General features: G+C 38.3%; 1 protein-coding gene, 1 long non-coding RNA gene and 1 pseudogene across 8 annotated transcripts in view; 2 read left to right on the top strand and 1 right to left on the bottom strand.

Annotated features, from left to right (window-relative positions):
- The window catches only part of EHBP1 (EH domain binding protein 1), a 422,755-nt gene that overhangs the window by 142,987 nt on the left and 261,005 nt on the right, over window positions 1-18,763 (top strand). The gene's annotated exons all lie outside the window — the stretch shown is intronic.
- On the bottom strand, window positions 7,626-9,115 carry LOC138146866 (uncharacterized). The gene is made up of 3 exons (XR_011164622.1): window positions 8,854-9,115; window positions 8,303-8,462; window positions 7,626-7,759 (listed from the first exon to the last, which is right to left on the bottom strand). It is a non-coding gene; the product is annotated as an uncharacterized lncRNA (long non-coding RNA).
- Window positions 7,645-8,778, top strand: LOC138146865 (stathmin-like; annotated as a pseudogene).

Here is an 18,763-nt window from a genome sequence, read left to right as displayed (position 1 = left end):
ATCAAATATATAATGTCCTATTTGTCATTTAAAGTCCTTCATAACCTAGTCCTCTCCTCCCCTAACAGTTTTTGCATATTACTTCCAACTATGTGGACAGCTAGATAGCACAGTGGATAGAGACCTGGACTTGGAATAAGGAAAACTCATCTTCCTGAGTTCAAATCTGGCCTCATTTACTTGCTGTGTGACTCTAGGCAAGTCACTTAACACTGTTTGCCTCAGTTTCCTCATCTGTAAAATGAGTTGGAGAAGGAAATGGCAAACTACTCTAGTATCCTTGGCAAGAAAACCACAAATGGGGTTACAGAGAGTCAGATATAACAGAAAGGACTGAACAACAACAACCCATTACTTATTTTTATATTCAGTGACCTTGCCTCCTAGTTTTTCTAGGAACAAGACACTCAGTCTCTCTGCTGTGGACTTTTTCTCTGGTTGTTCCTTTTGCCTGGAATACTCTTCCTCATCTTTGCCTTCTGGCTTCCCTGGTTACCTTTTAGTCCCAACTAGAAGCCTTTCAACCTTGTTTAATTCTAGTGCCCTCCCTCTATAAATTATTTCTTATTTATATTGTATATAGCTTGATATAGATTGAGAGATAGATATGTGGATATGTAGATCAGTCTGTCCATCTATCTATCTATCTGTCTGTCTGTCTGTCTGCCTGTCTGTCTATCTATCTATGTGTTGCCTCTGTGTAAGTTCTTTCAGGGCAGGGACTGTCTTTTGCCTCTTTTTGTATTCTCAGTGCTTAGCACAGTGCCTGGCTCAGAGTAGGTGCTTAATAAATATTTATTGATTGGTTTATTGAAGTATGAATGTAATGAAATATTACTATACTATACAAAATGATCAATATGATAAATACAATGAAGTGGGGCAAACTTATAAGAACTGATGTTAAGATGAACCATAATCAAGAAAACAACATACACAATGACTACAACACTATACGTGGAAATAATAGCAACAACCAATTGATAGAAACTGAATGCTGTGAAATTATAATAATAGGATTTGACCCCCTCACTTCTGATGGAGGACTCTGGTTGTGGAATGCTACAGAGATTTCCGACTTTTCAGTGTGTTGGTTAGCTTTGCTGCGCTGTTTTCTTTTCCTTCCTTCCTTTTTTTTTTTTTTGTTACAAGGAATGGTTCTGTGGTAGGGGGTGAGGAGAAGGATACATTAGCAAATCTGAAGATATTAAAACAAGAGGTATTTATTAAAAGTTATTAATTTCAATAAAGGAAAAAGTGAACATTTTAGGTTTTCTCCTTATGAAACATGAATATACTTTTTATCTCCAATTTAAACATTATAGCTGCTCTCAAATTATTTTTTATTGTAAAATTTATTTTATGTGATTTCATAGAAATTTAATGACCTTGGGAATATTGGTTTTCTGAAGACCATGACTTTGTTTTTTTTTTTAATTTTTAATCTTCTACAGTGAAATATGGAAAATGGGGAATTGGTTAAAGTTCATGAGAGATGAGACCTTTATCACAGCTATGTGTTGCTTTTAAATCCTTGCTAATATAATGGAGGCATAGTTTTAATTTTAAATTATAACTCTTTTTAAAATGTTATTTGTACATCAGAATCATAAATATAATTAGTTATCTGCACATAAAATAAATATTTTAACCTAAAATATTGAGAGCATTTCAATTTCAGTATAGTGAGTATAGGTGTACAAGTTTAAGTTGTTATATCAAATTGTCTCCTTGTAGTCCAAGTATACTAATGTACATTTTGTTACATTTAGGTTAAACTTGGATTAATATTGGCTTACAAGTACTACTTACATTACATTATTTCAGATATGTGCATTTACTTTTAAGGTATGTCAATTGCTCTAATTAATTAAAGTGCTACAGATGCTCCTTTCTAAGCCAATTTAAAGAGTAGAGCATGAATTTCCAGTTATGTGAGCTACATAATGGTTGCACCTTAGCATGTAGTTGCCCTTGTGAGCCAATTATGCTTTTGAGAGCTAAGGTATATTTGTGGTTCATTTTCTCTTCCCTTATTCCCAAACACTACATCTTTTTTCTTTCAATTTTTGTGTGTGTCAGAAGTCTGAGTCTGCCTCACTGGTATAAGAATGGTCCAACTGTCAGATTTTACTCCTAATAAGCTTAGAGGCAGTCATCTAAACTGTTGAAATGTAATGACTTTCTTAGTTTCTTTGTTTCTTGTTACAATTTTGCCAAATTATCAAATTGTATATGGATGCTTTGCTAGAAGTTTTTTGAATAATAAAGTAGGCATGTTTGATTTTTTTTTTTAGGTTGACATTCTTGCTTACATTTAGGATTTATTTTTTTTGTGTATGCATGCTATGGTAGTAAATTTTGGTTAATAGTAAAAATCAGTGCTGTGTATGTGCTTATAGATTTTTGATATCTTTTACATACCACAATTTTTAAAAAATAATAGGGGATTTTTTAAGAATTATAACCTTTGCACAACATTTTATATATTAACTAAATATTTCTATGATGACTGGGGTCTGCTTAACTCTTTGGGAACCTCTCAGGTTTGAGTTTTTAGGGGACACAAGTTTTCATTGTAGTGAATCTTGCTTTGGAATTTGCTTGAGAAATGACCTGATCCGGTAGTAGACCATCTTTAGACCCTAAGAATTATTATATTAAAACCCAACAGGCACACATACTTTTGGAATGGTTTTGTTATTTTAAGGACAATTTTTGTGACTAAATTTAGAGTTATACTTAAATGCATATGTCAACATGTAGATAATATAAATATAATGTGATGATGAATGGATAGGAGAGACAGAGAGACAGAGACAGAGAGAATGCTGACAGAGGCAATTATTCAGTATCATTGAATATAAGGGCTGTTATTTTTAAGGGCATAGAAAGAAATAAGACTAAATTGATTGCAACAATTTTGTAAATAATACCAGTGCTTTTTATTGTGATCTAGTGGAGAAAAAAGAGGAAATGGAAATAAGTTGCTTTGGCCTTCAATATTTGAAAATACCTATTCTGCTAGAAGAGACTGGGGGAAAGAAGATGAGAGTGCAAAAATAGAAATTAGCTTGTGGGAGAAGGACCATCTTTTTGGAAGACAATAGTAAGAATTTTGAGATGTTGAACAGTAGACAATAATTTTGCTCAGTGAAGTATAAGGTAAGATGCTCAACTGTGAGGATAGGGGGAGATACTCTGGGAAGCTTGAGGAGAAAGTTAAGAACAGTCCCTGTGGGGAGTGTGATAGAGAATCAGTTTTGGAGGAGTAAATGGGCTGCCTTGTTGCAGTGAGGGCTAGGTTAGATTAGAGAACAAACATTTATAGCAGACCAAGTCAGCATGGTTGCATGAGTTTGTCTCTGTTCAGTAACATGAGTAGGAGTAGAGGAAAGAAATGGTAAGAATAATTCAGTGTTGGGTTACCAAAGAGTACAGTGATAGGAAAAAGATAGTTTAAAGTTGAACTTGATAGCTTAAGGGTCACAACTGGAAAGGGCAGAAATTGAAGCCAGAGCAAGAGTAATAGTCTCGGGGAACATTGAGGATAGCGAGATTAGAGGTTGAAGGGGAGAAGAATAATCTTAAGAGGGATAAGGCATGTGGATAAGTTGAATTAATAGCAGGCTAATAATTAATTATTATTATTAATAAGAGGCTAATATAAGAACTTCAGAATTCTTAATTATGAGAACAGAATATTTGTGGACAATGATGAGTTCAAGAATGTGATCATCCCTGTGCATGACTGAGGTATAGTCATGAGAACTGAGACTGAGGAACTTGGAAGCCAAGGTGTTTGGGCATTGTTGTTGCTGTTTAGCTGTTTCAGTTGTGTTCAACTCTTCATGATCCTATTTGGAGTTTTTTTGGCAAAGATACTGGAATGGTTTGCCATTTCTTTCTCCAACTCATTTTATAGATAAGGAAACTTATCTATAAATAAGGTTAATAGGTTAAGTGACTTGCCCAGGGTCACACAACTAGCAAGTATTTGAGACCTGATTTGAACTTAGGTTCTGATCCCAGGCCTAGTACTCTATCTACTGCACTGCTTAGCTTTCCCATAAAACTCTGTGTTAGGTCTTCTGTTATCACTGTACACTCTGACTTGGTGATCTCATCATACTCTAAGGGTTTAATTATCATTTCTATGCATATTACACCCAAATATGTATCTCTAGCCCTTGTTTCTTTCTTGAACTCTACCCACATATCATCACTGGTCTAGTTAATATTTTTTTTCATTTTTCAAATGCTTTATTAACTTCTGATTTACATCAAATTTTCTCCCTGTTTCTCTCCTACCCACCACCCCAGAATAGCAGTCCCACAGGATATCCCCTCCTCCAATCTGCTCCCTCCCATATCTTCTCCCATACCCCCTTAGACTTTTCCAGTAGGGCATGGTGGATCTCTGTGCCCTAGTGCCTGTATATCTTCTTTCCTAATTACATGTAAAATAGAATTAATAATAGTATATATATATATATATATATATATATATAATTTTAGACATTTGATTTTAAAACTTTGAATTCCAGATTCGTTCCCTTCCTCCCTTGTCACCCACTCTTACTGGGAAGATACGCAGTAGTTCAGTATAGGTTGTATATGTGTAGCTAATGCAAAACATTAACATAGGAGATATATTGTAAGACTGACTATATTTCTCTCCCTCCTATGCCACCACCCACTTGTTCTATTCTCTACTTTGATCCCGTCCCTTTTCAAAAGTGAGTGCTTCCAACTTCCCTCCCCCCCAGCCTGCCCTCCTTTCCATCATCCTCCCCTCTCATCCCCTTCTCCCTACTCTCCTGTAGGGTGAGATATCCTATTTAGTGTGTATTTCATTCCCTCCCTGAGCCAAATTCAGTGAGAATAAGGTTGACCCATTCCCTTTTGCCTTACTATCCTTCCCCTCCATTGTAACCCTTATCCCTTGCCTCTTCTTTATGAGATAGTTTACCCCATTCTGTCTCTCTCCATCTCCTCTCATTGTATTCTTCTCTCACCTCTTAACTTTCCCTTTTAAGTATCATCCCTTCCTATTAAATTGGTCCTGTGCCCTCTATCCATGTATACCTGTAAGCATATATACACATCTTCACACATGTATTCATACGTCCATATAACCTCCAAAATATATATGTATTTATATATATATGTATTTCTATTCCCTTCAACTATTTTCATACTGAGAAAAGTTTCATCAATTACAATTATCGTTTTTCCATGTAGGAATGTTAATAGTTCAATTTTATCAGTGGCTTATGATTTCTTTTCCCTGTTTACCTTCTCAAGCTTCTCTTGCTTCTTGTATCTGGATGTCAGATTTTCTATTCAACTCTGGTTTTTTCATTAAGAATGCTTGAAAGTCCTCTATTCCACTGAATGATCATATTTTCCCCTGAAACATGATACTCAGTTTTGCTGGGTAGGTGATTCTTGGTTTTAATCCCAGCTCCTCTGCCCTCCAGAATATCCTATGCCAGGCCCTTCGATCCCTGATTGTAGAAGCTGCCAGATTCTGTGTTATCCTGATTGTGTTTCCACAACATTCAAATTGTTTCTTCCTGGCTGCTCATAATATTCTCTCCTTGATCTGGGAATTCCAGAACCTGGCTATAATATTCCTAGGAGTTTTCTTTTGGGGATCTTTTTCAGGAAGTGATTGGTAGATCCTTTGAACCTCTGTTTTGCCTTCTGGTTCTAAAACATCAGGGCAATTTTTCTTCAGAATTTCTTGGACAATGATGTTTAGGTTCTTTCCCTAATATTATGGCTTTTACATAGTCCAATAATTTTTTAAATTATCTCTCCTGGATCTAATTTCCAGGTCAGTGATTTTTCCCATGAGATATTTCACATTTCCTTCTATTCTTTAATTTGTTTGGATCTGTTTAACATCATCTTGATTTCTCTTAAAGCCACTAGCTTCCCTTTGCTCCAATCTAAATCCTAGGGAATCGTTCTCCTCATTGAGCTTTTGAGATTCTTTTTCCATCTGGCAAATTCGGCTTTTCAAGGCATTCCTTTCCTCATTGCCTTTTTTAGCCTCTTTTGCCAATTGAGTTAATCTGTTTTTTAAGGTATGATTTTCCTCAGTCAGGCTGTTGACTCTCATTTCTCAATTTTCTTTCATTGTTCTCATTTCTCTTCCCAATTTTTCCTCCACTTCTCTTATCTGCTTCTTAAGGTCCTCTATGGGCTGTAACCAGCTTGTATTTTCCTTTGAAGCTTTTGGTGCAGGAGTTCTGACTTTGCTGTCTTCCTCCTGTTCCATGCTTTGCTCCTTTTTGTCCCCAAAATAGGAGTCTAATGTTGGAGTCTTCTGTTTGTTTTGCTTCCTTTGTCTGGTCATGTCGTCCCTCATTCACTGGGCTTTTTGCCACAGTAGGACTCTGCCACCAGACAGGGGAGCTTTCCTCCTAAATGCTGGGGTTTTCTCAGCTGCCAGAGGTATAGGTTGGGTGCCCTCTCTGAGGTCTCCACACCCTCTGGCAAGCTGGTCACACATCCCAGGACCTCCACCCTAGACCGCAATCCAGATCCAAGCAGGTTAAAGCAAGAGTGATTACCCCTCAGACTGGTCGCTTGGTCCCCCTACACTCTGCAGGCCAGGAGCTGAAGCTCCAACATGGTGCCAGTGCAGCATCTCAGCAGCTTCTTGGCCTGGGGGCAAAAGCTGGTGCATTCCCAACTACTGGTCCCAAAGTCCGCACTGCACTGACCTCTCACTTTGTCCTTCGCATCTATGTGTTGGTGAATTTGGAAATGGCCACAGCTGCTGGTGATCTGGAGTCCCTACAGCCAGCGGCTGGTCAGGCCCACCCTGGGGCTAAAGCCTCTGGCTCATGAGGGCCTGGGTTTGCTGGGCTCCCAGAGTACTGCACTGGCCAATTCCTGCCAGGCATTCCTCAGCAGGAGGTTAGCTTCTCTGTGTCATTTTGTGGGTTCTGCAGCTCCAAAGTTTGTTTAGAGTCCCCTTTTACATGGATTGAGGTAGGTGGAAGCTGGAGCCCTGCAGAAGTCCTGCTTCTACTCTGCCATCTTGCCTCCGCATCTCTAGTTAATATTTAAACCGCATATCCTATAGGCGTTTCAAACCTGTCCATAATTGAGTTTGCTATTTCCCCTGCCTCCATCATCCCCCAACTATTTCTGAACTTAATTATTTCTCTTGAGGATACTACCATCCTTCCAGTTACCTAGGTCATAACCATACTGCCATCATCAACTTCACTTATCCCACGTATCCACTTACTTGCTAAATCATGTGATTTTTGTCTCTAAAACATCTGTGATATCTACTTAGACAGCCAGTACTCTAGTTTAGACTTTTACCACTCTTGCCTAGACTACTGCAGCAGCCTGTTTGTCTCACTGCCTCAAGATTCTCCTCTCTCCAATTCACACTTCACACAGCTGCTAAAGTAATTTTCCTAAAGAGCAAATCTTACCACTTCAATCAACCACTTAACCCAAATTCCTTAGTGCCTCTAGGATCAAATATCGGCTTCTTTGTTTAGTTGTTAAAAACTCTTTACAGAGTGTGGCCGGGCGGCTCAGATCGAGCAGGGTTTCTCCACCGTGTGGATTGTCTAGAGTACACTGCCAGTCTCTTGTCTTCTATTCACCATGGCTTCTTCTGATATCCAGGTGAAAGAACTAGAAAAGCATGCCTCTGGGCAGGCATTTGAACTGATACTTAGTCCTCGTTCAAAAGAAGCAGTTCCAGAATTTCCCCTTTCCCCTCCTGTAGTGGCAAGCACCCCAAGCGTCCTCAGGGTTGCTTCCACCACAGGTTCTTGGATCTGCTTTGTTAAAGGAAAGCAACTCAAAATGGGTTAACAAGCTTACTTTAATCAGACAGACATATATCGTTTACCTTGTTCAGAGGAAAAGGTCAGCACCCTGAACTTCAAAGTATACAGGCAGAATTATCAAGACAGAAACAGATCAAGTAGACAGATTTCCAAACTGTCCAACCATTACATCCATACCCAGTCAACATCTGGGTTTCCACATCTGGGTTTTTCAAAGCCAGGGAGGCCCTGGACAAAGGCTTCCCAGAATACAGATCAAATCACAGAACACTTCTCAAAGTGAGCCCCCAAAACAAAGCTACACATCAGGGCTTATATAGCCTTCTCCTGGCTCAGAGAATGTAACAACCTTCTGGACCCACTGGCCAATCAAGAAGTATCTACTGAAAAACAAGCCTCCCACCCCAGGCTTCAGGTGCACTTTAGCCTAGGGGCAAGGAAGATATTCCAAATTTGCATTCCCATTACACCTCCAAAGAAGAAAGATCTCGCCCTGGAAGAAATTCAGAAGAAACTAGAAGCTGCAGAAGAAAGACGCAAGTCTCATGAAGCTGAAGTCTTGAAGCAGCTAGCTGAGAAGCGGGAGCATGAGAAGGAGGTGCTTCAGAAAGCAATTGAAGAAAATAGCAACTTTAGTAAAATGGCGGAAGAAAAACTGACCCACAAAATGGAAGCTAACAAGAGAACCGAGAGGCACAAATGGCTGCTAAGCTGGAATGCTTGCAATGCTTGCGGGAGAAGGACAAGCACATGGAGGAGGTGCGGAAAAACAGAGAGTCCAAAGACCCACCCGATGAGAATGGAGCTGACTAGCTGGCCAAGAGCCAGCTTCTCCCCCTCCCAAGCATCCAAAGACTGAACTGGCCAGTGTCACTTTTATTTTATTCCTCCTGACAAATATTCTAGAAACTGATGTAGAGCTGCTAGGTAGATCTGAACCATTCAGATGTTGTTTGGAGGTCAAAGGGGGAGAAACTACAAGTGTTTTGCTCTTTTTCTAAAGTATTGAAGTCTTTCTAACATAGCTATTTTTCTTGTTGCATCTTTTCTATTCCAGTATGCTCGGTGCTGGGTTAATGGCTAGTACTATATTGGCTCTGTGAAAATATGTTTGTGCAAGGAATCTGTAGTATGCTTCTTTACAACTGTTAGATGCTGAATATATCTGTCTGTTCACTTTTGAAACCTGACCTTTGTCCTGGTCTTTCCAGATACTACTGTACTTGAATGGTTAATAAAACTGCACAGTGCTGTTAAAAAAAAAAAAAAACTCTTCACAATCTAGACCCAACCTCCCTTTCCAAAGTTATTATCCATTACTTCCCTTCTTGCACTTACTATTCCATAGTTCTTATATATTACTTCCCTTGATGCATTCCATAGTTCAGCCTGTCTTTCTTTATGTTTCTCACAGAGACACTATTTCCTATCTCTGTGCTTTTATACTGGTTGACCTTTCACTTCACCCTCCCAGTCTTTTGTCCCTTAGAATCTTGTTTCCTTTAAAACTTTGTTTCTGTGATACCTTCAGCCCTTCTTGATACACTTAGCCATTAGTGACCTCCCTCTCCAAATAATTTTACATTGTAATATTTTGAATGTACTTAATATGCATGCTGTCATTCCTAAGAGAATGTAAGCACCTTGTGAGGCATGGTCTTATTTTATTTTTGTCTTTGAATCCCTAATTGCCCAATATGGTGCTGGGCACATACGAAGTTCTTATTAAATGCTTATTGAATGATTGATTAATTGATTGATTTGAGGCACTCTAAACTTGTATGTTGACGTACCCAAATGTAAGGGCAAGAATTGGAGTTGAGAGGAAGACTGCAAACCAGGTTTTGAACTCCTTGAGAAAGGAGAGAAAATCACTAAGGAGTCAGTAAATAACTACCAACTACCAACAGATCAAGTGATCTGTCTGCAGGGAGTGAACCTCACAGAATGAGAGGTTGTTGACTGATGATGAAGTGACGTGGTGAAGCAAGGAATATGCCATCTTCCTCTCTAGGAGTCCAATGTCAGAGATGAGAGAAGATATAACCAATATTGGAAAGGCTAGTTAAGAAAGTAGTGCCTTAAACAGAATAATGATAAATGTTGGAGAAGATGTGGAAAAATTGGAACACTAATGCATTGTTGGTAGGGTTGTGAACTGCTCCAACCATTCTGGAAAGCAGTTTGGAGCTGTGCCCAAGGGGATATAAAACTGTGCATACCCTTTGATCCAGCAATACTAGGTCTATATCCCAAAGAGAATAACAAAGGGAAAAGGGCCCACATGTACAAAAATATTTATAGCAGCTCTTTTTGTGGTAGCAAAGAATTGGAAATTGAGGCAATGCTCATCTATTGGGGAATGACTGAAGAAGTTGTGGTATATGAATGTAATGGCATACTGTTGTTTCATAAGAAATGGTAAGCCTGCAGATTTCAGGAAAACTTGGAAAGACCTGCATGAACTGAGGTGAGCAGAATTAGGAGAACATTGTATACAGTAACAGCAACATTGTGTGATGACCAACTTTGTTAGACATAGAGATCTAAGACAATTCCTAAAGACTCATGATGGAAAATATTGTCCACATCCAGAGAAAGAATTATGGAGTCTGAATGCAGATTGAAGTATACAATTTTCCCTTTCTTTTTGTTTTCTGTTTTTTCTTTCTCTTAGTTTTTGCCTTTTGTTCTGATTCTTCTTTCACAACCTGACTAATGTGGAAATGTTTTAATATGATTGTACAGGTTGTATAGGTGTAGCCTATATCAGATTGCCTGTCATCTTGGGGAGGGAGGGAGAGAAGAGAGAGAGGGGAATTTTAGAACTCAAAATCTTATAAAAGTGAATGTTGAAAACTAAAAATAAAGAAATACATTTTTAAGAATGTAATGTTTTCTGGAGTCTGAGACTGGGAGGGTCTCTGGGAAAGACAAAGTGTAACTAATACTAAAGGAAGAGGTCTAAGATGAAGATTAATGTTAGAATAAATATTCCAGGAGACATGATGGAGATGGGGAGGAGGGGCAGATGTAAGTGGTTGGGACTTGGAAAAAGTAAGGCTAGGTAGAAGAAGGAGGGCTAAAATGGAGAGAGTGGGAAATGGTTCAGGGAAGGGATGCTGTTTCATTGGGACTGAGGTAGGAAGAGATGGTAATTCATTAGTCCTAGGTTATTTGATGTGTTTTAATTGTGCTCACATCCTCAAGAGTCCTATGAACAGTAGGTTTCAAATGCTGAAGAATAAGGATGATTTGACTTGGCATTATTCACTCTTTCTAAAGATAAGTTATTAGTGTCAAGATTCTGGTATCTGAGTCTTTCATCCTAGATTGGGTTGCTGAGATGAGGGTCAATTGTTGGAAACTCCTCCTGGAGTTAAGGGGTCTAGTGTTTAGAGTTCTCGTGCTAGAGGTGAGGAGTCTAGTGGCAGTTGTAAAATGTTGGATCCTAGAGATGCCTAATGTTCAGGTCCTGAGTTGAGTTCAGGAGGTGAAAGGTCAGGTATATGAAGCTTTGCTTCTGGGCTGGGGGTCCAGCAAACCTGTATGACTCACACAGATACTGTAATAGCTATATTACTAGAATCCAATGTCTACTACATGCCTAGAATTATATAGGATGCCAAAATCTGCACCTCCCCAAACTAAACAGGTCATTTTTTGCTTTTGGAAGTAGGAAGCCACCAACTTGCAACTTACTTTCCTGGATAACCAAATGAAGCTAACCAGGAGCCCATATCTTCATTTATGCCTATAGTCATGAAAATGAAGTAATATTGTCTTTGACTGAAGTATCCTAAAAAAAACAAGAAATTAAAATGTTTCTTCATGAGAGCCTTTGTATTTTCTTAGTACCTCTTTCTTTTCATCACTCTGTGCCTTCTTATTGCATCCAAATGTGCATGTCTCTTCCCCTGTCCTCCATCTAATGTATTTTTGTTCATGAGCACTCTTGTGCATTATGGTTGGTTGTTATCCTTTGTTCTTGAAGAGGAACAAAATGACATCACTGTGTTAGAGTTAAATTACAGTGTATCCGACTCTGACTGATCAGACCAATCTGAACTCAGAATGCTCCACAACAGGTTGGGCACAAATAGTCCATGTGAACTTTTAGGGTGGATTCTCTAAATATGCACATCTCACATTTCTTTTGGGCTACTTCAATTCCACTTTGCTCAAAGAGTGGAGTACCTTCTCTGATGAGGGCATGCCATGCTGGGTGGTCCTGTGCTGGTGTCTCCATGTCATAATCAATTCCAAAGTTCTTTTTTTCAAAGTACTTTTCCCAAAGTTCTTGAGAGACCTTGAGAGTATCACTTTTTCTGACCACCATGTGAGCACTTTCCCTGTGTGCATTCTCCATAAAAGAGTCTTTTTGGCAATGATATGTTTTGCATTTGAACAGTGTAGCCAGCCCATTGGAATTGCACTCTCTACAGTAGAGTTTGAATGCTTGGCAGACAATTCAAATGGAAGCGATTCAGTTTCTTGGCATGGTGCTGGTATACTTTCAAGATTTCACAGGCATACAACAATGAGGTCAGCACAACAGCACTGTAGACCTTCAGTTTGGTAGTCAGTCTAATACCTCTTCTCTCCCACACTTTCCTTCGAAGCCTCACAAACATTGAGCTGACTCTGGCAATGCTTGTGTCAACCTCATTATCAGTGTGTACATCCCTGGAAAGTATACTGCCAAGGTAAGTGAACTTATCCACAGTATTCAAAATTTCTTCATTTGCTTTAACTGATGGTTCCATGTGTGGATGGTGTGGTGGTGGCTGATGGAGCACCTGTGTTTTCTTGATGTTAATTGTTAGGCCAAAATTGGCATAAGCAGCAGAGAATTGATCCATTCTATGTTGCATCTTAGCTTCAGAGGTTGCATTGAGTGCCCAATCATCAGCAAACAGAAAATCATGCACTGATGCTCCCTCCATTTTGGTCTTGGCTTGTAGCGTTTTCAAGTTGAAGAATTTACCATCAGTGCAGTAGCTGACCTTGATGCCATGTTTATCCTTATTGAAAACATTTGACAACATAGCTGAAAATATCATGGTAAAATGCATGGGGACAAAAACACAGCCTTATGGCACTCCATTGGTGACTGGGAAGGCACGAGAGCATTGTCCTTTATCCAGAAACTGGGCAAGCATGCCCTCATGAAACTGATGCACAATGCTGATGAACTTCTCTGGGCAACCAAATTTTGACATAATTTTCCGTAAACCTCATGACTGACAGTATCAAAAGCCTTGGACAGATCAATAAGCATTGTGTACAGACCTCTGTTCTGCTCCTGGCATTTTTTCTGAGTCTTTTGGTAGCAAACACCATATCAGCTATTCTCCGGCCCTTTTTGAAGCCACAGAGGCTCTCAGGTAGATGACCATCTTCCAGGTGAAGGATCAACCTATTAAGGAGGACTCTGGCAAGAATCTTGCCAGCAATAACCAAGAGAAAGACCCCCTGTGATTGTCATAGGGTAGTCTATTTCCTTTACCTTTATAGAGATGGACAATAAGAGGCATCCTTGAACTCCTGGGGGATAACCTCTTGCCATATAACCTAGAAAATTTCAGTCAGCTTTTGTATGAACAATGGACCCCCTACCTGGTCAATCTCAATTGGAATAGAATCAGCACCAGGTGCTTTGCCACATGGAAGGAGCCTAATGGCATTCAAAACCTCTTCTTCAATTGGAAATTCAACTAGGGAGGGAATAAGACTGGAAAGGTAGGATGGGACCTGGTTGTAAAGAGTCTTAAATGTTAAACAGAGCAGTTTATATTTGATTCTAGAATTAATAGGAGGGAGGAGCATTGGAATTCATTGAGTAAGGGTGTGATATGGTCAGACCTACACCTTAGGGAAATTGGGCAGCTTTATGGAGAATGGATTTGGCAAGGGCATAGGCAGGCAAGCAGACTAATTAGAAGGCTATTGAAATAATCCAGACAAGTATTGCCTGAATTGAGATGATGACCATGGGAATAGAGAGAAGGGAATGAATTCAAGAGTTGTTGTGATAATAACAGCAAGATTGGGCAACAATTATATGGGATGATTGAGTGATGAGTTGAGGATGACATGGGTTTAAAAACCTGGTAGAATGGTGGTATCCCTGACAGTAATAGGGAAGTGCGGAAGAAAGAGGGCTTTGGTAGGGAGGAAAAATAATGAATTCTTTCTGAATATGCTGACCTTGAGATGCCTACAGGATATCCTATTTGGAATGTGCATTAGGCAGATGAGTGACTGAAGCTGAGGAGATACTAGGGCTGGATACATAGATCTGAGTGTTATCAGCTAGAGATGATGATTAAATCATTATAAGATTTCAAGTTTGTAGTCATTACAATAGGCATTGAAGAAATACATGGTATGCATAAGTAGGTTGCAACAAATTACCAATTAAATTGTATAAGAGAAATTATTTAAAGGTTATCATCAGAAATTTGTGATAAGAAAAGAAGGTGGGACTGTCATGTAGCAAGGGGATTACCAGTGGGTTACTCTTAGGTGCTATTGGTATCTATGCAATAGATAGATATCTATGCAACAGAACTAGAAGAAGACCCTAGTGTATTGAGTTGGATCACTCATAGTGGAATTACAAGAGCATGTGGGCAAGAGTTAGATAGGATGAGATAATATGTAAGTGTTATAGTGTACATTATTGGAAGGGCACATATTCATATCAATGAGGTTACTGATTTGTCAATAGAAATATAATTAGGTATCTCTGAGTGTGTTTCAGTGGCAGGTTAGAATAAATAATACCCCCATCCTCCAGGGAGTGCTAAGGCCATGCTGCTGAATCTTAGTTAATTCTTTCATTTTTCCTCGGGAAAGATAGAAGTAATTCCACCATTCCCAGATGAAGAAACCAGTATTTGATAACTGGTATTTGACCATTGTCTGTTCACACAGGTTCACTTAGTTCTCCTGTATCTCCGACTTACTACCCATCACTTACACTTTAAGAATTGTTTAATCTCTTGACCCTTGCTGCCAGAGCAGTGCTCATTATAGCAGAGAACCAACCAGTACATATTGGGAACCTGGGGATAATCATGGAAAAGAGCATGTGAACACAACTCCTATGATGCCTTGTAAGAGGAAGAGAAGAGTTGGAGGGTAAGGGTCAGTCAACAAGCATTTATTAAGTTAGTGTATCTTATGGTTTATGTTTGTATGTATATTGTTTTTGCATGTATTGGAGGCAAGGACAAATGAGAAAGTAAAAGACATGCACATTTCACTCTTTTTCCTCCATCCCCTCACTCAGTCTTTCTCCTTGGCTGAAAATTATTGTTTGCTGCATTTACTGATTAGAATTTTATATTCTTTGTTCTTAATTGAATCAGAAGATGAGTGGAAAAACTTTTGTGTTTGTAGAGAAAAAATTAAAAGCTAATTAAATGAAATTATCTAAGTTTTGTGACCTTTTCCCTTTCAAATCCTCTCCTGCTTCTCACTCCCTCAACCTTTATGGATCAGAAATCCTGCTTAGAAAAGTAGTTCCCTTCCTGTAATGTGCAGCAACCTGTCATATGGACTTTTGATATGAAAATGATAAAGTAAGGAATAAATATGATATTCATGACTTAAGAATTTACAGTTATTAAAATTTAAGATCCTTCTCTGAGGATTATTTAAGGCAGTATACATTGAATTTTTGTTCTCGTTTATAAACATAAGATTTAAGGCATCAATCCTTTTCACCATTCTTTTGGTATTTCCTTGCCACTTCTAGGTGACTTAGCTTTAGTCATTAAACTGACTCCTTGCCAGTCTCCATCACCTTTCCCAAACCTCTTACATTTAACATTAATTATTTTATCACATTCTTGTTAGAAAATTTCACCCAATTAGAACCATAGATTTAAAGCTGGAAGATACTTTAGAGGTCATCTAATTAATACAGGGGTTCTTAACTTTTTGCCTATTATGGTCCCTTTTTTCAGTCTAGTGAAGCCTATAGAACCCTTCTGAGAATAATGGTTTGCTGCTTACATTAGTAATTGAAGAAAATGCTAGATTTCAATTAGAGATTAGTAAAAATAAAAATATAATTTTTTCTCATCTGTCTTTATGAACCTTTTGACATCTATCCATAGGTCATAGATACAAGGAATAGGAATTCTTTATCTTATACTCTTATTTCATTAAAGAAAAAAATGAAGTATAGCTAGTAAACAGCAGAGCTGGGATTCCTATCAAAGTCTTCTGAATCCAAATCAACTACTCTTTCTACTATATTGTTATATAGTAATCAGTGAAAAAATGTAGATGGGATTCATTGACTTTCATTTTATTCTTAAATATATATAAATCTTCTCCACCTAGGGCTAGGTGTGTACTTGTTGTTAACTCCAGTCAGTTTTAAATAGCATGTTTGGTTTCGTCAGGATGGAATCAGTATGAGATTCTGTAGACCTGTAATTGAATAGATTTTATTTTCTGGTCTGAGATTTTCTGTTCTGGTTACCCCTTTTCCCTGATATTATTTAAGTGTTTTTCTGTTATCAAATGAATCTGCCCCAGACTTACTGTTTCTTTAATAAAGTGACAAAATTTGTAAAATTTTATACTAAAAGATGTGCAAGCCATATAAAAATAAAAACTCTATCCTTTATTTACCCATGCTGTATTTCTGGAATTAATCAGTATTGAACTTATAAATGTAGAACTTGTTTGTGAATGTTATACTTTAATGAAATTCCTTATGTAACTTAAATATTACCTTATTGAAGTGTGCATATTGAGCTTTTAAAAAGCTTTTTATCGGGATGGCTAGGTGGCACAGTGAATAGAGTACCAGTCCTGGAGTCAGGAGGCCCTGAGTTCAAATCCAGTCTCAGACACTTGACACAATTACTAGCCGTGTGACTTTGGGCAAGTCACTTAACCCCAATTGCCCTCCAAAAAAAAAAAAGCTTTTTATCTTTCTTGAACAATTATTGTTATAGCTTATTTTCTTAAGAGCAGATAGATCTTTTCCTTTGCATATTTGCCTCTTCTCACTCCAGAAACCCAATAGGAGGCTAATAAAGAGATGCAAAATTTACTCCTATTCCACTGACAAACATTTAAAAAAATAAAGATGACTGTCTCCTTTTTATTTTATATATTTTCTAACTATGAAAATTTGGAATCATATACAATTGAAGTCTTTAGTACTGGTAAATATGGACATGAATCCTCTTCTTGTTTATTTTAAAATGAATTGTTCAAATACAACTTTTAATATTATTATCTCTTAGCTATGCAATGCTTTCGTATTAGATAATTTTGTATGCAGTAACCTGGGAGTTGTTGTGGTTGCTTCTATTATGATTTGAGCACCAACAGCACATTGGGCATCATACCAGACACATCCCAGCCCCAAAGGAACAAGGTGATTGTCAGTGAGCTATTCAGATAAAATTGCAGTTAGTGGCTATACAAAGAGAGAAGCAACTGCATTAAGATTTTTCTATTTACCTGAAATTACCCTTACAGTCTAGCATTCTGTAAATAGAAATGTTTAGGGTATGTTTTTCAAAAATATTATTGTATAGGGTACTTACTATTGTTTTATTCTTTGAAGAAGCAATCTTTTTTCTTCCCCTCATTTTGGAACAGGGAATTTTAGGTGATAATTGAACCCATGGAAGATGATGAGATTAAGCTGACGGTAGAGAAAGAAGCTAGGAAATTAGGTGGCACAGTATATAGAGTGTTGGGCCTGGAGTCAGGAAGACTCATCTTCCTGAGTTCAAATCTGGCCTCAGACACTTACTAGGTATGTGACCCTGGACAATCACTTAACCCTGTTTGCCTCAGTTTCCTCATCTGTAAAAATGATCTGGAGAAGGAAATGGCAAACCATTCCAATACCTTTGCCAAGAAAACCCCAAATGGGTCATCAAGAGTCAGACACAACTGAACAACAAAAAGAACTATATCATAATTGCAAAATTTATCAAAAATCTTGTGGATATAAATCTGGGCTCAGATGCTCAGCACCACACCCAGAAATAACTGGCCATGTAACCTTGAGCAAGTTACTTAACCCCGATTGCTTTAAAAAAAAAATCTTGTGGATAAATGATCTAGGAGGACTGGAAGTAAAAGGGTGAAAAGTATATATCTGGAACCACTTGAAATTACTGTGAATAGAAATGTTAGCAGGCCTACAAGGATTTGATAGACTACCTCAAAAAGGGCCCAATGTTGGCTCTTGTGAATGTAAGCACATTTGTGTTACACATGGGTACTAACTTAGAAGACCTGATTGCAGCAGAGCCATGGCCATCAGAAGCTTACTGTATTTGCTAGTAGAGAGCTCACAAGCAGTGTAACTTATTATTCTATTTCCAATTTGTAGTTCTTGACTTTGAAGGGGGCTGTTATTGATTAATTCCAAAACTTTGAGTATGGATTTCAACTTCAAGTTTGGATAGACACCAGTCTTCTGATATAGTTTGAAAAATGCTAATCTGGGGGTGGCTAGGTGGCACAGTGAATAGAGCACCAGCCCTGGAGTCAGGAGGAACTGAGTTCAAATTGGGCCTCAGACACTTAACCCTTATTAGCCATGTGACCTTGGGCAAGTCACTTAACCCCAATTACCCCTCCAAAAAAGAAAAAAAAAGAAAAATACTAATCTGCATGCCATGTTCCATAGATGGTAGGTAACAATGTTAGCCAATTAGGAGTTTTCTGTATGTTATCAGACTGAGAATGTTAACATGCATATAGATGCCCTACTGGATAGACCTTCTAAGTCTGAAGTCATGGTGATATGACCCAACTGGCCAGTTCCAGTTGGCAATGCAGCTTCTTCCCTCCCTCCCTCCTTTCCTCCTTCCCTCCCTCCCTCCCTCCCTCCCTTCCTTCCTTCCTTCCTTCCTTCCTTCCTTCCTTCCTTCCTTCCT

This window comes from Petaurus breviceps, unplaced genomic scaffold (assembly GCF_028583685.1).
Source record: "Petaurus breviceps papuanus isolate PSGF00001 unplaced genomic scaffold, PetGlider_PUasm1.0 90775, whole genome shotgun sequence".
Lineage (NCBI taxonomy): Eukaryota > Metazoa > Chordata > Mammalia > Diprotodontia > Petauridae > Petaurus > Petaurus breviceps.
The sequence above is the reverse complement of the archived record's forward strand: the minus strand, read 5'-3'. Positions and strand labels throughout refer to the sequence as shown.